The sequence below is a fragment of the Pseudophryne corroboree genome, chromosome 8 (assembly GCF_028390025.1).
Source record: "Pseudophryne corroboree isolate aPseCor3 chromosome 8, aPseCor3.hap2, whole genome shotgun sequence".
Lineage (NCBI taxonomy): Eukaryota > Metazoa > Chordata > Amphibia > Anura > Myobatrachidae > Pseudophryne > Pseudophryne corroboree.
In genome coordinates, this window is record NC_086451.1 from 172030808 (window position 1) to 172049079 (window position 18272).

At 44.1% G+C, this 18272-nt stretch overlaps 13 non-coding genes and 2 pseudogenes across 13 annotated transcripts; 1 reads left to right on the forward strand and 14 right to left on the reverse strand.

The window, feature by feature from the left end:
* Positions 1 to 4948: 4948 nt before the first annotated feature.
* Positions 4949 to 5111, reverse strand: LOC134952340 (U1 spliceosomal RNA). Its single transcript, XR_010184887.1, has one exon. It is a non-coding gene; the product is annotated as a U1 spliceosomal RNA (small nuclear RNA).
* Positions 5112 to 5263: 152 nt separating this feature from the next.
* On the reverse strand, positions 5264 to 5427 carry LOC134950396 (U1 spliceosomal RNA). Its single transcript, XR_010183322.1, has one exon. It is a non-coding gene; the product is annotated as a U1 spliceosomal RNA (small nuclear RNA).
* Positions 5428 to 6098: 671 nt separating this feature from the next.
* Positions 6099 to 6261, reverse strand: LOC134951960 (U1 spliceosomal RNA). The gene has a single exon (XR_010184595.1). It is a non-coding gene; the product is annotated as a U1 spliceosomal RNA (small nuclear RNA).
* A 152-nt stretch (positions 6262 to 6413) lies between these two features.
* On the reverse strand, positions 6414 to 6577 carry LOC134951622 (U1 spliceosomal RNA). The gene has a single exon (XR_010184327.1). It is a non-coding gene; the product is annotated as a U1 spliceosomal RNA (small nuclear RNA).
* A 671-nt stretch (positions 6578 to 7248) lies between these two features.
* LOC134951961 (U1 spliceosomal RNA) lies at positions 7249 to 7411 on the reverse strand. Its single transcript, XR_010184596.1, has one exon. It is a non-coding gene; the product is annotated as a U1 spliceosomal RNA (small nuclear RNA).
* A 152-nt stretch (positions 7412 to 7563) lies between these two features.
* Positions 7564 to 7727, reverse strand: LOC134951027 (U1 spliceosomal RNA). Its single transcript, XR_010183841.1, has one exon. It is a non-coding gene; the product is annotated as a U1 spliceosomal RNA (small nuclear RNA).
* Positions 7728 to 8398: 671 nt separating this feature from the next.
* LOC134952821 (U1 spliceosomal RNA) lies at positions 8399 to 8561 on the reverse strand. The gene has a single exon (XR_010185217.1). It is a non-coding gene; the product is annotated as a U1 spliceosomal RNA (small nuclear RNA).
* A 152-nt stretch (positions 8562 to 8713) lies between these two features.
* LOC134950439 (U1 spliceosomal RNA) lies at positions 8714 to 8877 on the reverse strand. Its single transcript, XR_010183358.1, has one exon. It is a non-coding gene; the product is annotated as a U1 spliceosomal RNA (small nuclear RNA).
* A 673-nt stretch (positions 8878 to 9550) lies between these two features.
* LOC134952700 (U1 spliceosomal RNA) lies at positions 9551 to 9713 on the reverse strand. The gene has a single exon (XR_010185167.1). It is a non-coding gene; the product is annotated as a U1 spliceosomal RNA (small nuclear RNA).
* Positions 9714 to 9865: 152 nt separating this feature from the next.
* On the reverse strand, positions 9866 to 10029 carry LOC134951588 (U1 spliceosomal RNA). Its single transcript, XR_010184300.1, has one exon. It is a non-coding gene; the product is annotated as a U1 spliceosomal RNA (small nuclear RNA).
* A 675-nt stretch (positions 10030 to 10704) lies between these two features.
* Positions 10705 to 10867, reverse strand: LOC134952442 (U1 spliceosomal RNA). The gene has a single exon (XR_010184961.1). It is a non-coding gene; the product is annotated as a U1 spliceosomal RNA (small nuclear RNA).
* Positions 10868 to 11019: 152 nt separating this feature from the next.
* LOC134950421 (U1 spliceosomal RNA) lies at positions 11020 to 11183 on the reverse strand. Its single transcript, XR_010183343.1, has one exon. It is a non-coding gene; the product is annotated as a U1 spliceosomal RNA (small nuclear RNA).
* A 683-nt stretch (positions 11184 to 11866) lies between these two features.
* On the reverse strand, positions 11867 to 12020 carry LOC134953240 (U1 spliceosomal RNA; annotated as a pseudogene).
* Positions 12021 to 12172: 152 nt separating this feature from the next.
* LOC134953520 (U1 spliceosomal RNA) lies at positions 12173 to 12315 on the reverse strand (annotated as a pseudogene).
* Positions 12316 to 17359: 5044 nt separating this feature from the next.
* On the forward strand, positions 17360 to 17433 carry TRNAS-ACU (transfer RNA serine (anticodon ACU)). Its single transcript has one exon. It is a non-coding gene; the product is annotated as a tRNA-Ser (tRNA).
* Positions 17434 to 18272: the final 839 nt, after the last annotated feature.

The window sequence follows — 18272 nt, forward strand, 5'->3', positions numbered from 1 at the left end:
GGCGTCCGCAGAAAGTCAGTTGCGTGCTCTGAGACAGGGTAGGAATCCTGCAGAGAATTATTGTACGGAGTTTCGCCGTTGGTCGAACGACTGTGGCTGGAATGACCCTGCCCTGCGCAGTCAGTTTCGCCTCGGCTTATCTGAATCTATAAAAGACAGCCTCCTTCAGTATCCCGCTCCTGAGACCCTTGATAAACTCATGGAGCTCTCTATTAAAATAGATCGTCGGCTCAGAGAGCGGAGGACTGAAAAAGGGGCATCTGTAGTTTCTTTTCCCTGTGTTCCTTCCGTTCCTGTAGACATGGGAGAGCCTATGCAGATTGGTCTCTCCAAATTGTCTCCGGAAGAAAGAACCAGGAGGCAAAATTCGGGTCTGTGTTTGTACTGCGGAGGTAAGGGACATTTTGCCCGTAGTTGCCCAAACAAGTCGGGAAACTTCCTGACCAAGTGAATAGTGAGGGGGTTCACTTTGGTCTACAGCTCATCTCCTCGAATAATTCACTGTTGGTTCCTGCTAAAGTTTCTTATGACAGCCTCTGTTCCTCGGTCTCTGCTTTTGTGGACAGTGGAGCTGCAGGAAACTTTATGGACTTAACATGGGCCAAGGCCTTAGGTATTCCTCAGCTAACCTTAGGTAGGTGTGTCACCATGCATGGTTTAGATGGGAGTCCCTTATCCAATGGGGTTATTTCTCTATGTACACCTCCAGTTTTGCTCTCGGTGGGAGCTCTACATTCAGAAAAGATTGAGTTTTTTCTTACCCATTGTCCAGCAGTTCCTGTGGTTCTGGGTCACCCTTGGCTGGCCTTCCATAATCCCATCATAGATTGGCAGTCTGGGGAGATCCTACAATGGGGTACCATCTGTGATAAAGAATGTATTACACTTCCTATCCGAGTAGCTTCTGCCAGGTCCGCACATATTCCTGGAGAATACCAGGATTTTTTGGATGTGTTTTCCAAGGGCAATGCTGATATTTTGCCTCCCCATAGGCCTTATGATTGTACCATTGAGTTAATTCCTGGTGCCACGTTGCCTAAAGGAAGGTTATATGCTTTGTCTGGTCCTGAAACGGTGGCCATGAATGAGTATGTGAAAGAAAGTCTTGAGAAAGGGTTTATCAGGCCATCTAAATCCCCTTTAAGTGCAGGTTTCTTCTTCGTAGAGAAGAAGGATGGTTCCCTCAGACCCTGCATTGACTTTCGAGCCTTGAATAAGATCTCAGTAAAGAATACTTACCCCCTGCCACTGATCTCTGTCCTCTTTGATCAGCTACGTTCGGCTGTTATTTTTTCTAAGATTGACCTGAGAGGAGCATATAATCTCATTAGAATCAGGTCAGGGGATGAGTGGAAAACGGCATTCAGTACTCAATCAGGCCACTATGAGTATCTGGTCATGCCATTCGGCCTATCTAACGCTCCGGCAGTCTTTCAGGATCTCATTAATGATGTGCTCCGTGAGTTTCTGGGAAGATTCGTCGTGGTCTATTTAGACGACATTTTGATATATTCTGACTCTGTAGAACAACATGTTACCCAGGTGCGTCAGGTGCTTAAGAAATTACGTGAAAATCACTTGTATGCCAAACCGGAGAAGTGTGAATTTCACGTCACGGAGGTATCCTTTTTAGGGTACATTATTTCCCCTCGGGGATTCCGAATGGAACCTAAGAAGCTCCAAGCCATCCTGAGTTGGGCGCAACCCACTAACTTAAAAGCTATTCAGCGCTTTTTAGGGTTTGCAAACTACTATAGAAGGTTTATTCACTCTTTCTCTGACCTAGTTGCTCCCATTGTGGCACTCACTAAGAAGGGAGCAGATCCTACCAATTGGTCATGTGAAGCTAAAGCATCTTTTCAGGCCTTGAAACAAGCCTTTGTCTCAGCCCCTGTCCTTAGACATCCCAACCCAGAATTGCCTTTCATCGTTGAGGTAGATGCCTCGGAGGTTGGTGTAGGGGCTATCCTTTCTCAGAAGGATCCAGATTCCCTTGAGTTACATCCTTGTGCCTTTATGTCCAGGAAGTTCTCGTCTGCTGAATCCAACTACGATGTTGGTAATCGGGAGTTGCTGGCTATTAAATGGGCTTTTGAGGAGTGGAGACATTGGCTTGAAGGAGCGAGCCATACCATTTCTGTTTTGACGGATCACAAAAATCTTCAATACATTGAATCAGCTAAGCGACTGAATGCCCGACAGGCTCGTTGGGCTTTATTTTTTACTCGTTTCAAATTCATTATCACCTTCAGACCTGGTTCCAAGAATACCAAGGCAGATGCCCTCTCACGCAGTTTTCTTCCCGTTCAAGACAACAGTCCTGTTACTCCCATACTTCCGCCTTCAGTCATTCAGGCAGGTCTCACACAGGATGTTTTTTCTCAATTGAAGCTGCTTCAACATCAAGCTCCGGGAAATACTCCTGTTGGTCGTCTTTTTGTTCCTGAGTTTTTGAGAGCAACTGTTTTGGAGGAATTTCATGATAGCAAAGTTGCAGGGCATCTGGGAGTCGCTAAAACTTTGGAATTGGTATCCCGCTCAGTGTGGTGGCCTGGTCTTTCTAAAGACATTAAAGAATTTGTTTTTTCATGTCAGGTCTGTGCACAGCATAAAGTTCCTCGCTCTTTGCCTATTGGTCAACTCATGCCATTGAATGTTCCTCTTAGACCATGGTCGCATATCTCCATGGATTTTGTGGTGGATCTCCCTCTGTCAGCTGGATGCACAGTCATATGGGTGGTAGTGGACCGTTTTGGTAAGATGGCTCATTTTGTTGGTCTTCCCCGATTGCCATCTGCCCAGGGATTGGCAGTCTTGTTCCTCCGTCATGTTTTCAGACTCCATGGGTTACCCACTGATATTGTTTCTGACAGGGGTCCACAATTCATTGCACAATTTTGGAAATCTTTTTGTGCTTCATTAAAGATGAAATTATCATTAACCTCCGGTTATCATCCACAATCAAATGGACAGACTGAGCGAGTGAATCAATCCCTGAAACAATATTTACGTTTGTACTCGGCCAAACTCCAAAATGACTGGTCTGAGTTTCTTCCATTAGCAGAGTTTGCTTATAATAATGCCTGTCATTCCTCCACCAATGTATCTCCATTTTTTGCAGTTTTTGGTTTCCATCCCAGAGCTAATTCATTTTTTCAACATTCCTCTGTCTCCTCTCTGGCCCTGACCTCTCATCTTAAACTTATTTGGAAAAGAGTGCACATTGCTCTCAGAAAAGCAGCTTTCAGGGAAAAAAAATTTTCTGACAAGCTCCGGCGGCCGTGCACTTTTAAAGTAGGAGACAGGGTGTGGCTGTCGACTCGCAATATCAAACTTCGACAAACCTCAGCCAGATTGGGTCCTAGATTTATTGGACCATTTCTCATTATCAAAAAAGTCAATCCAGTTGCTTTCCGGTTACAGCTACCAAAAACTTTACGGATCGGAAATACCTTCCATTGCTCTTTGCTCAAACCATATGTTTCATCTAGCAGATTTCCTCGTAAAAAACCTCAGGGGAGATCACCAGTTAATGTACAGGGTCAGCAGGAGTTCGTGGTTGAGAAGGTTCTCGATTCCAAGTTGTCCCGGGGTCGGCTCTATTTTTTGGTCCATTGGAGAGGTTATGGTCCTGAGGAAAGGTCGTGGGTCCTAGATGAGGATCTTCATGCCCCAAGACTCAAAAGGGCATTTTTTCAAGAATTTCCTCAGAAACCCGGATTTAGGGGTTCCTTGACCCCTCCTCAAGGGGGGGGTACTGTTAGGCGCCGAGGGTCCGCTCGTCAGTGCGGCCGGCGCCTAGCAACGGGGACGCCACTGTCGGATCGTGTTCCCCGTTGCTGGGTCTAAGTTTATATCTTCACTGGTTTCCTGGCTGTGTAGCATGCAGCTGCATGGCATGTTGTAATTATCACTCATCTGTTTCCCTGACCATGCAGCTTGTCAGCTGCATAGCATTTAAATCCAATCAGCCTCCAAACAGCTGATTGGAAGACTCTCTGTTAAAAGCACTCCCAGGACTCCTCACAGACGCCGGTGATAGCTTCCTGTTTGCCTGTGTCTGCTGCAGAGAAAGTTCCCAGTCCCGGTTTACCCGTTTGTTCCTGTTCTCAGTGATCCTGTACTCGGAAGTTACCATCTGTTCCTGGAGTCTGATCAAGCACCTTTAACATCTGGTGGTGTTCGTGAGTCGCGGCGCAGCCGTGTGTTGCGGCTTGTCCGCTATTATTATTATTTTGTTTATATTGTGTTCTGGAGCTTTGCGGAGGATTCCGCTTCCACAAGATCCACTCTGGTGTCCAGCGGTGCCGGATAGGAGTGTCGGATCAGTGGATCTTTGGTTGTCCTTTTCCCTGGCGGCTAGTCCGCACATACCTTTTGATTTAGTTAAGTTAGCTTGTAACCCCTGGCTTGGTTGCTTAGTCAGAGGGCCCCTTGTTATCACCCTGTCTCGGACTTCCCCTTGTCTCCCATTAAGACCTGCGGGGGCATCGGGGTTGGGCAGACATAATCCGCCCTTCGAACGCGGCTGCCATGGGCTCAAGCAACCATAGTCTCGCAGGGGATTTCTGATAACACGGGCGAGACAACGGAGTTAGGGTGCCAGGGGTTACTAGGCTTTCCAGCTCCCACAACCTGTATATGGTTCCTGTGCTCAGATCCCTGCCATAAGATCTTCCCCAGTCTGGGGTACAGGAATCGTAACACATTCAAGCTGATTTCTTGCAGCAGCTGGGCACTGTAACAGCTCCAGAGCTGCTCTGTAAGGCAAGTAAAAGGGTGTGGGCCCTGCAGCACTACCTGTAGTTCGCATTGTGCGTTGGAAGGCACAAATTAAGCAGACGGGAGAAGTCAGGATAGTGCGCAAGGGCATAGAAGGGAGCGGCTCAAGAAAAGAGAAGTGGAAACAGACAGCAAACTAGGCTGGAGAGAGACCTGAGACAAAGAGATCTGAATTATACGAGAGCCGACCAGAGGAAACACAAATTATGCAGTCAAGTGTCCCACATTTGGGGAAATCACAGGAGCAGCACACCCAGAGTGCAATGGGTGAGCCTTGCCCTGGGAGAAGCACCTTCCTGATCATAGTATCTCACCTGGCAGGTAAGTAGAAGTGGGGCTAGAGCTGGGGAGGGTCGCTGCTCGGGCACCCCCCTGTCAAGTGAAGGAGATCCAACTGAGGCAGCACAAGGGAACTCTCGAAAGAAGAACAAGGCTAGAGGAAGATCTGAGACAAAGAAATCTGACTTTTACCAGAGCTGACCAGAGGAAAGCACAAACACAGTCCCCCACTACCACAAATAATGCAGTCGAGTTTCCCACATTTGGGGAAATCACAGGGGTCAGCATACCCAGAATGCAATGACTGAACCTCACCCTGGGAGAACAATCTTCATGACCATGGTATCTCCTATGCAAAATAAGTATGATTTGGGATAGGGCTGGGGAGGGCCGCTGCTCAGGCACATCTCTGTCAAGTAAAGGAGATTCAACTGAGGCAGCACAAGGGAACTCTCAGCTGGGGACAACAACTCCAGGGAGAACACATATTTTCAGATGAACATGGGAGGGCAGAAGGTTGCCTAATACTGAAGCACCCCCAAACAACAAACCAAATGCAACAACTTGTGCAAGCATTCCTGGGGGAAGGCCTACAGCAGATGGATTTGCATATGGTGATGTCATCCAAGCAGTGGGTCAAAGATGGCTTCAACCCTCGTCTGCATATGAAAAGAGAAAAGGGGCGTGCAGGGCATGGCAGCCTTTTGCGGCGCTTGGAAGACCCCTAGTTCGCATTAAACACCTCCACCCTCCTTCGGTGTGGGGCTCATGTTGGCTATGCCCCAGCCCCTGAAGCATTCAAGCTGATTTCTTGCAGCAGCTGGGCACTGTAACAGCTCCAGAGCTGATCTGTAAGGCAAGTAAAAGGGTGTGGGCCCTGCAGCACTACCTGTAGTTCGCATTGTGCGTTGGAAGGCACAAATTAAGCAGACGGGAGAAGTCAGGATAGTGCGCAAGGGCATAGAAGGGAGCGGCTCAAGAAAAGAGAAGTGGAAACAGACAGCAAACTAGGCTGGAGAGAGACCTGAGACAAAGAGATCTGAATTATACGAGAGCCGACCAGGGGAAACACAAATTATGCAGTCAAGTTTCCCACATTTGGGGAAATCGCAGGAGCAGCACACCCAGAGTGCAATGGGTGAGCCTTGCCCTGGGAGAAGCACCTTCATGATCATAGTATCTCACCTGGCAGGTAAGTAAGATTTGGGATAGAGCTGGGGAGGGTCGCTGCTCGGGCACCCCCCTGTCAAGTGAAGGAGATCCAACCAAGGCAGCACAAGGAAACTCTCGAAAGAAGAACAAGGCTAGAGGAAGATCTGAGACAAATAAATCTGACTTTTACCAGAGCTGACCAGAGGAAAGAACAAACACAGTCCCCCACTACCACAAATAATGCAGTCGAGTTTCCCACATTTGGGGAAATCAAAAGAGTCAGCATACCCAGAATGCAATGTATTAACCTCACCCTGGGAGAACAATCTTCATGACCATGGTATCTCCTATGCAAAATAAGTATGATTTGGGATAGGGCTGGGGAGGGCCGCTGCTCAGGCACATCTCTGTCAAGTAAAGGAGATTCAACTGAGGCAGCACAAGGGAACTCTCATCTGGGGACAACAACTGCAGGGAGAACACATATTTTCAGATGAACATGGTAGGGCAGAAGGCTGCCTAATACTGAAGCACCCCCAAACAACAAACCAAATGCAACAACTAGTGCAAGCATTCCTGGGGGAAGGCCTGCAGCAGATGGATTTGCATATGGTGATGTCATCCAAGCAGTGGGTCAAAGTTGGCTTCAACCCTCGTCTGCATATGAAAAGAGAAAAGGGGCGTGCAGGGCATGGCGGCCTTTTGCGGCGCTTGGATGACCCCTAGTTCGCATTAAACACCTCCACCCTCCTTCGGTGTGGGGCTCATGTTGGCTATGCCCCAGCCCCTGAAGCATTCAAGCTGATTTCTTGCAGCAGCTGGGCACTGTAACAGCTCCAGAGCTGCTCTGTAAGGCAAGTAAAAGGGCGTGGGCCCTGCAGCACTACCTGTAGTTTGCATTGTGCGTTGGAAGGCACAAAGTAAGCAGACGGGAGAAGTCAGGATAGTGCGCAAGGGCATAGAAGGGAGCGGCTCAAGAAAAGAGAAGTGGAAACAGACAGCAAACTAGGCTGGAGAGAGACCTGAGACAAAGAGATCTGAATTATACGAGAGCCGACCAGGGGAAACACAAATTATGCAGTCAAGTTTCCCACATTTGGGGAAATCGCAGGAGCAGCACACCCAGAGTGCAATGGGTGAGCCTTGCCCTGGGAGAAGCACCTTCATGATCATAGTATCTCACCTGGCAGGTAAGTAAGATTTGGGATAGAGCTGGGGAGGGTCGCTGCTCGGGCACCCCCCTGTCAAGTGAAGGAGATCCAACCGAGGCAGCACAAGGAAACTCTCGAAAGAAGAACAAGGCTAGAGGAAGATCTGAGACAAATAAATCTGACTTTTACCAGAGCTGACTAGAGGAAAGAACAAACACAGTCCCCCACTACCACAAATAATGCAGTCGAGTTTCCCACATTTGGGGAAATCATAGGAGTCAGCATACCCAGAATGCAATGTATTAACCTCACCCTGGGAGAACAATCTTCATGACCATGGTATCTCCTATGCAAAATAAGTATGATTTGGGATAGGGCTGGGGAGGGCCGCTGCTCAGGCACATCTCTGTCAAGTAAAGGAGATTCAACTGAGGCAGCACAAGGGAACTCTCATCTGGGGACAACAACTGCAGGGAGAACACATATTTTCAGATGAACATGGTAGGGCAGAAGGCTGCCTAATACTGAAGCATCCCCAAACAACAAACCAAATGCAACAACTAGTGCAAGCATTCCCGGAGGAAGGCATGCAGCAGATGGATTTGCATATGGTGATGTCATCCAAGCAGTGGGTCAAAGTTGGCTTCAACCCTCGTCTGCATATGAAAAGAGAAAAGTGGCGTGCAGGGCATGGCGGCCTTTTGCGGCGCTTGGATGACCCCTAGTTCGCATTAAACACCTCCACCCTCCTTCGGTGTGGGGCTCATGTTGGCTATGCCCCAGCCCCTGAAGCATTCAAGCTGATTTCTTGCAGCAGCTGGGCACTGTAACAGCTCCAGAGCTGCTCTGTAAGGCAAGTAAAAGGGCGTGGGCCCTGCAGCACTACCTGTAGTTTGCATTGTGCGTTGGAAGGCACAAAGTAAGCAGACGGGAGAAGTCAGGATAGTGCGCAAGGGCATAGAAGGGAGCGGCTCAAGAAAAGAGAAGTGGAAACAGACAGCAAACTAGGCTGGAGAGAGACCTGAGACAAAGAGATCTGAATTATACGAGAGCCGACCAGGGGAAACACAAATTATGCAGTCAAGTGTCCAACATTTGGGGAAACCGCAGGAGCAGCACACCCAGAGTGCAATGGGTGAGCCTTGCCCTGGGAGAAGCACCTTCATGATCATAGTATCTCACCTGGCAGGTAAGTAAGATTTGGGATAGAGCTGGGGAGGGTCGCTGCTCAAGCACCCCCCTGTCAAGTGAAGGAGATCCAACTGAGGCAGCACAAGGGAACTCTCGAAAGAAGAACAAGGCTAGAGGAAGATCTGAGACAAAGAAATCTGACTTTTACCAGAGCTGACCAGAGGAAAACACAAACACAGTCCCCCACTACCACAAATAATGCAGTCGAGTTTCCCACATTTGGGGAAATCACAGGGGTCAGCATACCCAGAATGCAATGAATGAACCTCACCCTGGGAGAACAATCTTCATGACCATGGTATCTCCTATGCAAAATAAGTATGATTGGGATAGGGCTGGGGAGGGCCGCTGCTCAGGCACATCTCTGTCAAGTAAAGGAGATTCAACAGAGGCAGCACAAGGGAACTCTCATCTGGGGACAACAACTGCAGGGAGAACACATATTTTCAAATGAACATGGGAGGGCAGAAGGCTGCCTAATACTGAAGCACCCCCAAACAACAAACCAAATGCAACAACTAGTACAAGCATTCCTGGGGGAAGGTCTGCAGAAGACGGATTTGCATACAGTGATGTCATCCAAGCAGTGGGCCAAAGTTGGCTGGAACCCTCATCTGCATATGAAAAGAGAAAAGGGGTATGCAGGGCATGGCGGCCTTTTGCGGTGCTTGGATGACCCTTAGTTCGCATTAAACACCCCCACCCTCCTTCGGTGTGGGGCTCATGTTGGCAATGCCCCAGCCCCTGAAGCATTCAAGCTGATTTCTTGCAGCAGGTTGGCACTGTAACAGCTCCAGAGCTGCTCTGTAAGGCAAGTAAAAGGGTGTGGGCCCTGCAGCACTACCTGTAGTTCGCATTGTGCGTTGGAAGGCACAAAGTAAGCAGACAGGAGGAGAAGTCAGGATAGTGCACAAGGGTATAGAAGGGAGGGGCTAAAAAAAAAAGAAGTGGAAACAGACAGCAAACAAGGCTGGAGAGAGACCTGAGACAAAGAGATCTGAATTATATGAAAGCCGACCAGTGGAAACACAAATTATGCAGTTAAGTGTCCCACATTTGGGGAAATCGCAGGAGCAGCACACCCAGAGTGCAATGGGTGAGCCTTGCCCTGGGAGAAGTACCTTCCTGATCATAGTATCTCACCTGGCAGGTAAGTAGGAGTTGGGCTAGAGCTGGGGAGGGTCGCTGCTCGGGCACCCCCCTGTCAAGTGAAGGAGATCCAACTGAGGCAGCACAAGGGAACTCTCGAAAGAAGAACAAGGCTAGAGGAAGATCTGAGACAAAGAAATCTGACTTTTACCAGAGCTGACCAGAGGAAAGCACAAACACAGTCCCCCACTACCACAAATAATGCAGTCGAGTTTCCCACATTTGGGGAAATCACAGGGGTCAGCATACCCAGAATGCAATGAATGAACCTCACCCTGGGAGAACAATCTTCATGACCATGGTATCTTCTATGTAAAATAAGTATGATTTGGGATAGGGCTGGGGAGGGCCGCTGCTCAGGCATATCTCTGTCAAGTAAAGGAGATTCAACTGAGGCAGCACAAGGGAACTCTCATCTGGGGACAACAACTGCAGGGAGAACACTTATTTTCAAATGAACATGGGAGGACAGAAGGCTGCCTAATACTGAAGCACCCCCAAACAACAAACCAAATGCAACAACTAGTACAAGCATTCCTGGGGGAAGATCTGCAGAAGACGGATTTGCATACAGTGATGTCATCCAAGCAGTGGGCCAAAGTTGGCTGGAACCCTCATCTGCATATGAAAAGAGAATAGGGGTATGCAGGGCATGGCGGCCTTTTGCGGCGCTTGGATGACCCTTAGTTTGCATTAAACACCCCCACCCTCCTTCGGTGTGGAGCTCATATTGGCAATGCCCCAGCCCCAGAAGCATTCAAGCTGATTTCTTGCAGCAGCTTGGCACTGTAACAGCTCCAGAGCTGCTCTGTAAGGCAAGTAAAAGGGTGTGGGCCCTGCAGCACTGCCTGTAATTTGCATTGTGCATTGGAAGGCCCAAAGTAAGCAGACAGGAGGAGAAGTCAGGATAGTGCACAAGGGTATAGAAGGGAGGTGCTCCAAAAAAAAAGAAGTGGAAACAGACAGCAAACTAGGCTGGAGAGAGACCTGAGACAAAGAGATCTGAATTATATGAAAGCCGACCAGTGGAAATACAAATTATGCAGTCAAGTTTCCCACATTTGGGGAAATCACAGGGGCAGCACACCCAGAGTGCAATGGGTGAGCCTTGCCCTGGGAGAAGTACCTTCCTGATCATAGTATCTCACCTGGCAGGTAAGTAGGAGTTGGGCTAGAGCTGGGGAGGGTCGCTGCTCGGGCACCCCCCTGTCAAGTGAAGGAGATCCAACTGAGGCAGCACAAGGGAACTCTCGAAAGAAGAACAAGGCTAGAGGAAGATCTGAGACAAAGAAATCTGACTTTTACCAGAGCTGACCAGAGGAAAGCACAAACACAGTCCCCCACTACCACAAATAATGCAGTCGAGTTTCCCACATTTGGGGAAACCACAGGGGTCAGCATACCCAGAATGCAATGAATGAACCTCACCCTGGGAGAACAATCTTCATGACCATGGTATCTCCTATGCAAAATAAGTATGATTTGGGATAGGGCTGGGGGCCCTAGCTGCTCAGGCATATCTCTGTCAAGTAAAGGAGATTCAACTGAGGCAGCACAAGGGAACTCTCATCTGGGGACAACAACTGCAGGGAGAACACTTATTTTCAAATGAACATGGGAGGACAGAAGGCTGCCTAATACTGAAGCACCCCCAAACAACAAACCAAATGCAACAACTAGTACAAGCATTCCTGGGGGAAGGTCTGCAGAAGACGGATCTGCATACAGTGATGTCATCCAAGCAGTGGGCCAAAGTTGGCTGGAACCCTCATCTGCATATGAAAAGAGAATAGGGGTATGCAGGGCATGGCGGCCTTTTGCGGCGCTTGGATGACCCTTAGTTTGCATTAAACACCCCCACCCTCCTTCGGTGTGGGGCTCATATTGGCAATGCCCCAGCCCCAGAAGCATTCAAGCTGATTTCTTGCAGCAGCTTGGCACTGTAACAGCTCCAGAGCTGCTCTGTAAGGCAAGTAAAAGGGTGTGGGCCCTGCAGCACTGCCTGTAATTTGCATTGTGCATTGGAAGGCCCAAAGTAAGCAGACAAGAGGAGAAGTCAGGATAGTGCACAAGGGTATAGAAGGGAGGGGCTCAAAAAAAAAGAAGTGGAAACAGACAGCAAACTAGGCTGGAGAGAGACCTGAGACAAAGAGATCTGAATTATATGAAAGCCAACCACTGGAAATACAAATTATGCAGTCAAGTTTCCCACATTTGGGGAAATCACAGGGGCAGCACACCCAGAGTGCAATGGGTGAGCCTTGCCCTGGAAGAAGCACCTTCCTTATCATAGTATCTCACCTGGCAGGTAAGTAGGAGTTGGGCTAGAGCTGGGGAGGGTCGCTGCTCGGGCACTTCCCTGTCAAGTGAAGGAGATCCAACTGAGGCAGCACAAGGGAACTCTCGAAAGAGGAACAAGGCTAGAGGAAGATCTGAGACAAAGAAATCTGACTTTTACCAGAGCTGACCAGAGGAAAGCACAAACACAGTCCCCCACTACCACAAATAATGCAGTCGAGTTTCCCACATTTGGGGAAATCACAGGGGTCAGCATACCCAGAATGCAATGAATGAACCTCACCCTGGGAGAACAATACTGTCAATATACTATTAAACAAATTAAAATGGTAAAAGTTATTGTACTGTAAGTAAAAATAAAAGAGCCAACATATCAATCCCAGTTTTGGATTACTTTAATTAACAAAAAAAAAATGCATATAGCAGAGGATAGTTTCAATCTGCCTACCTCTGGGTTATGTGCCCAGCATGCTTCCATTGCTGTACTCTGCTGCACATGTAAGTGCAATAGATCCTGAAGCACTCACTCGTCATGGGAAAGTACCAATGTGTTTCTTCGTTGGTTGATGGAAGAAACATCTTACAAAAACTCTCCAGATTATTGACTTTTTAAAGTTTTTCTAGGAAACGTTTTAGATGAATGCTTATTAGCCTTTGTCAGTATGGACTTTTGCAAAGTGGCTCTGTGGCGCAATCAGTTAGTGTGTATGGCTATTAACCAAAAGGTTGGTGGTTCAATCCCACCCAGGGACGTAATTGACCTTGTTATCAGATTTTGGTGATTTTTAAGTAGACAAGTCAAAATTTCAAACCCCCTCTTATGGTGTAGGGTACCTGGCCTTCTCTGATGTAATCAGAGTTAGATTTGATTCAGTGATTTTATAAAAACAGCTAGGAAGCACAATTTAGCAGTGGGTTGCAGAGAAAAAGAAATATGCTGGCAAAAAAAATCCAATTGAGTGATTAAACAGCTCTTCATTTTCTGGCTTTATTTTTATGCTAACAAATTTGTTCTCTGAAAAGTGTCCACAAAGCCAAGTCTCTGATTAACACCTTTGTAAGGATGGTTTTTCACCTATAACTAAATTAAACTTGCTTCATTGGAAAGGCAGCAAGATGCATCCTCATTTCAATGTCTACTGAAATAATACAGGTTGACACCAGGAAACATTAACGCCACTGCATCCTTGCTGCTTTCTCATGTGGAAGTCTGTTTAATGTGAAAACAAGGTGATATCTAATTAGCACACAGGTAAGGAATTAAGAAAATCTTTATTTAAGGGTGAAAATGTTTCTCACAAAATCGTTGCCCCAATGCATCATTGAAATTCAAGCTGGAAAGATGATTTTAATATATCACTTGTACATTTTGTATTGCTCTTCTGGTGACAATGTAGTTTGTTTTTGTCAATTACCATTTTAATAATAGGGTAAAGAAAATTAAGTGGATTTTTAAAAGAAAACAATACTTTCAATATACTATTAAAACAAATTAAAATGGTAAAAGTTATTGTACTTTAATGAAAAATAAAAGAGCAAAAATATCAATCCCAGTTTTGGATTACTTTAATTAACAAAAAAAATGCATATAGCAGAGGATAGTTTTAATCTGCCTACCTCTGGGTTATGGGCCCAGCATGCTTCCATTGCAGTACTCTGCTGCACATGTAAGTGCAAGAGATCCTGAAGCACTCACTCATCATGGGAAAGTACCAATGTGTTTCTTCGTTGGTGGATGGAAGAAACATCTTACAAAAACTCTCCAGATTATTGACTTTTTAAAGTTTTTCTAGGAAACGTTTTAGATGAATGCTTATTAGCCTTTGTCAGTATGTACTTTTGCAAAGTGTCTCTGTGGCGCAATCAGTTAGTGTGTACGGCTATAAACCAAAAGGTTGGTGGCTCAATCCCACCCAGGGACGTAATTGACCTTGTTATCAGATTTTGGTGATCTTTAAGTAGACAAGTCAAAATTTCAAATCCCCTCTTATGGTGTAGGGTACCTGGCCTTCTCTGATGTAATCAGAGTTAGATTTGATTCAGTGATTTTATAAAAACAGCTAGGAAGCACAATTTAGCAATGGGTTGCAGAGAAAAAAAATATGCTGGCAGAAAAATCCAATTGAGTGATTAAACAGCTCTTCATTTTCTGCCTTTATTTTTATGCTAACAAATTTGTTCTCTAAAAAGTGTCCACAAAGCCAAGTCTCTGATTAACACCTTTGTAGGGATGGTTTTTCACCTATAACTAAATTAAACTTGCTTCATTGGAAAGGCAGCAAGATGCATCCTCATTTCAATGTCTACAGAAATAATACAGGTTGACACCAGGAAACATTAACGCCACTGCATCCTTGCTGCTTTCTCATGTAGAAGTCTGTTTAATGTGAAAACAAGGTGATATCTAAATAGCACACAGGTAAGGAATTAAAAAAATCTTTATTTAAGGGTGAAGATGTTTCTCACAAAATCGTTGCCCCAATGCATCATTGAAATTCAAGCTGGAAAGATGATTTTAATATATCACTTGTACATTTTGTATTGCTCTTCTGGTGACAATGTAGTTTGTTTTTGTCAATTACCCTTTTAATAATAGGGTAAAGAAAATTAAGTGGATTTTTTAAAGAAAACTATACTGTCAATATACTATTAAAACAAATTAAAATGGTAAAAGTTATTGTACTTTAAGTAAAAATAAAAGAGCAAAAATATCAATCCCAGTTTTGATTACTTAAATTAACAAAAAAAAATGCATATAGCAAAGGATAGTTTCAATCTGCCTACCTCTGGGTTATGGGCCCAGCATGCTTCCATTGCAGTACTCTGCTGCACATGTAAGTGGAAGAGATCCTGAAGCACTCAGTCATCATGGGAAAGTACCAATGTGTTTCTTCGTTGGTTGATGGAAGAAACATCTTACAAAAACTCTCCAGATTATTGACTTTTTAAAGTTTTTCTAGGAAACGTTCTAGATGTATGCTTATTAGCCTTTGTCAGTATGTATCTTTTGCAAAGTGTCTCTGTGGCGCAATCGGTTAGTGTGTCCGGCTACTACCCAAAAGGTTGGTGGTTCAATCCCACCCAGGGACGTAATTGACCTTGTTATCAGGTTTTGGTGATCTTTAAGTAGACAAGTCAACATTTCAAACCCCCTGTTATGGTGTAGGGTACCTGGCCTTCTCTGATGTAATCAGAGTTAGATTTGATTCATTGATTTTATAAAAACAGCTAGGAAGCACAATTTAGCAGTGGGTTGCAGAGAAAAAGAAATATGCTGGCAAAAAAAATCCAATTGAGTGATTAAACAGCTCTTCATTTTCTGGCTTTATTTTTATGCTAACAAATTTGTTCTCTGAAAAGTGTCCACAAAGCCAAGTCTCTGATTAACACCTTTGTAGGGATGGTTTTTCACCTATTACTAAATTAAACTTGCTTCATTGGAAAGGCAGCAAGATGCATCCTCATTTCAATGTCTACTGAAATAATACAGGTTGACACCAGGAAACATTAACGCCACTGCATCCTTGCTGCTTTCACATGTAGAAGTCTGTTTAATGTGAAAACAAGGTGATATCTAATTAGCACACAGGTAAGGAATTAAGAAAATCTTTATTTAAGGGTGAAGATGTTTCTCACAAAATCGTTGCCCCAATGCATCATTGAAATTCAAGCTGGAAAGATGATTTTAATATATCACTTGTACATTTTGTATTGCTCTTCTGGTGACAATGTAGTTTGTTTTTGTCAATTACCCTTTTAATAATAGGGTAAAGAAAATTAAGTGGATTTTTTAAAGAAAACAATACTGTCAATATACTATTAAAACAAATTAAAATGGTAAAAGTTATTGTACTTTAAGTAAAAATAAAAGAGCAAAAATATCAATCCCAGTTTTGATAACTTTAATTAACAAAAAAAATGCATATAGCAAAGGATAGTTTCAATCTGCCTACCTCTGGGTAATGGGCCCAGCATGCTTCCATTGCAGTACTCTGCTGCACATGTAAGTGCAAGAGATCATGAAGCACTCACTCATCATGGGAAAGTACCAATGTGTTTCTTCATTGGTTGATGGAAGAAACATCTTACAAAAACTCTCCAGATTATTGACTTTTTAAAGTTTTTCTAGGAAACGTTCTAGATGTATGCTTATTAGACTTTGTCAGTATGTACTTTTCGCAAAGTGTCTCTGTGGCGCAATCGGTTAGTGTGTCCGGCTACTAACCAAAAGGTTGGTAGTTCAATTCAAACCAAGGACGTAATTGACCTTGTTATCAGATTTTGGTGATCTTTAAGTAGACAAGTCAAAATTTCAAACCCCCTGTTCTGGTGTAGGGTACCTGGCCTTCTCTGATGTAATCAGAGTTAGATTTGATTCAGTGATTTTATAAAAACAGCTAGGAAGCACAATTTAGCAGTGGGTTGCAGAGAAAAAGAAATATGCTGGCAAAAAAAATCCAATTGAGTGATTAAACAGCTCTTAATTTTCTGGCTTTATTTTTATGCTAACAAATTTGTTCTCTGAAAAGTGTCCACAAAGCCAAGTCTCTGATTAACACCTTTGTAAGGATGGTTTTTAACCTATTACTAAATTAAACTTGCTTCATTGGAAAGGCAGCAAGATGCATCCTCATTTCAATGTCTACTGAAATAATACAGGTTGACACCAGGAAACATTAACGCCACTGCATCCTTGCTGCTTTCTCATGTGGAAGTCTGTTTAATGTGAAAACAATGTGATATCTAATTAGCACACAGGTAAGGAATTAAGAAAATCTTTATTTAAGGGTGAAAATGTTTCTCACAAAATCGTTGCCCCAATGCATCATTGAAATTCAAGCTGGAAAGATGATTTTAATATATCACTTGTACATTTTGTATTGCTCTTCTGGTGACAATGTAGTTTGTTTTTGTCAATTACCATTTTAATAATAGGGTAAAGAAAATTAAGTGGATTTTTGAAAGAAAACAATACTGTCAATATACTATTAAAACAAATTAAAATGGTAAAAGTTATTGTACTTTAAGTAAAAATAAAAGAGCCAAAATATCAATCCCAGTTTTGGATTACTTTAATTAACAAAAAAAAAATGCATATAGCAGAGGATAGTTTCAATCTGCCTACCGCTGGGTTATGGGCCCAGCATGCTTCCATTGCTGTACTCTGCTGCACATGTAAGTGCAAGAGATCATGAAGCACTCACTCATCATGGGAAAGTACCAATGTGTTTCTTCGTTGGTTGATGGAAGAAACATCTTACAAAAACTCTCCAGATTATTGACTTTTTAAAGTTTTTCTAGGAAACGTTCTAGATGCATGCTTATTAGCCTTTGTCAGTATGTACTTTTTACAAAGTGTCTCTGTGGCGCAATCGGTTAGTGTGTCTGGCTACTAACCGAAAGGTTGGTGGTTCAATCCCACCCAGGGACGTAATTGACCTTGTTATCAGATTTTGGTGATCTTTAAGTAGACAAGTCAAAATTTCAAACCCCCTCTTATGGTGTAGGGTACCTGGCCTTCTCTGATGTAATCAGAGTTAGATTTGATTCAGTGATTTTATAAAAACAGCTAGGAAGCACAATTTAGCAGTGGGTTGCAGAGAAAAAGAAATATGCTGGCAAAAAAATCCAATTGAGTGATTAAACAGCTCTTCATTTTCTGGCTTTATTTTTATGCTAACAAATTTGTTCTCTGAAAAGTGTCCACAAAGCCAAGTCTCTGATTAACACCTTTGTAAGGATGGTTTTTCACCTATTACTAAATTAAACTTGCTTCATTGGAAAGGCAGCAAGATGCATCCTCATTTCAATGTCTACTGAAATAATACAGGTTGACACCAGGAAACATTAACGCCACTGCATCCTTGCTGCTTTCTCATGTGGAAGTCTGTTTAATGTGAAAACAAGGTGATATCTAATTAGCACACAGGTAAGGAATTAAGAAAATCTTTATTTAAGGGTGAAAATGTTTCTCACAAAATCGTTGCCCCAATGCATCATTGAAATTCAAGCTGGAAAGATGATTTTAATATATCACTTGTACATTTTGTATTGCTCTTCTGGTGACAATGTAGTTTGTTTTTGTCAATTACCATTTTAATAATAGGGTAAAGAAAATTAAGTGGATTTTTAAAAGAAAACAATACTTTCAATATACTATTAAAACAAATTAAAATGGTAAAAGTTATTGTACTTTAAGTAAAAATAAAAGAGCAAAAATATCAATCCCAGTTTTGATTACTTAAATCAACAAAAAAAAATGCATATAGC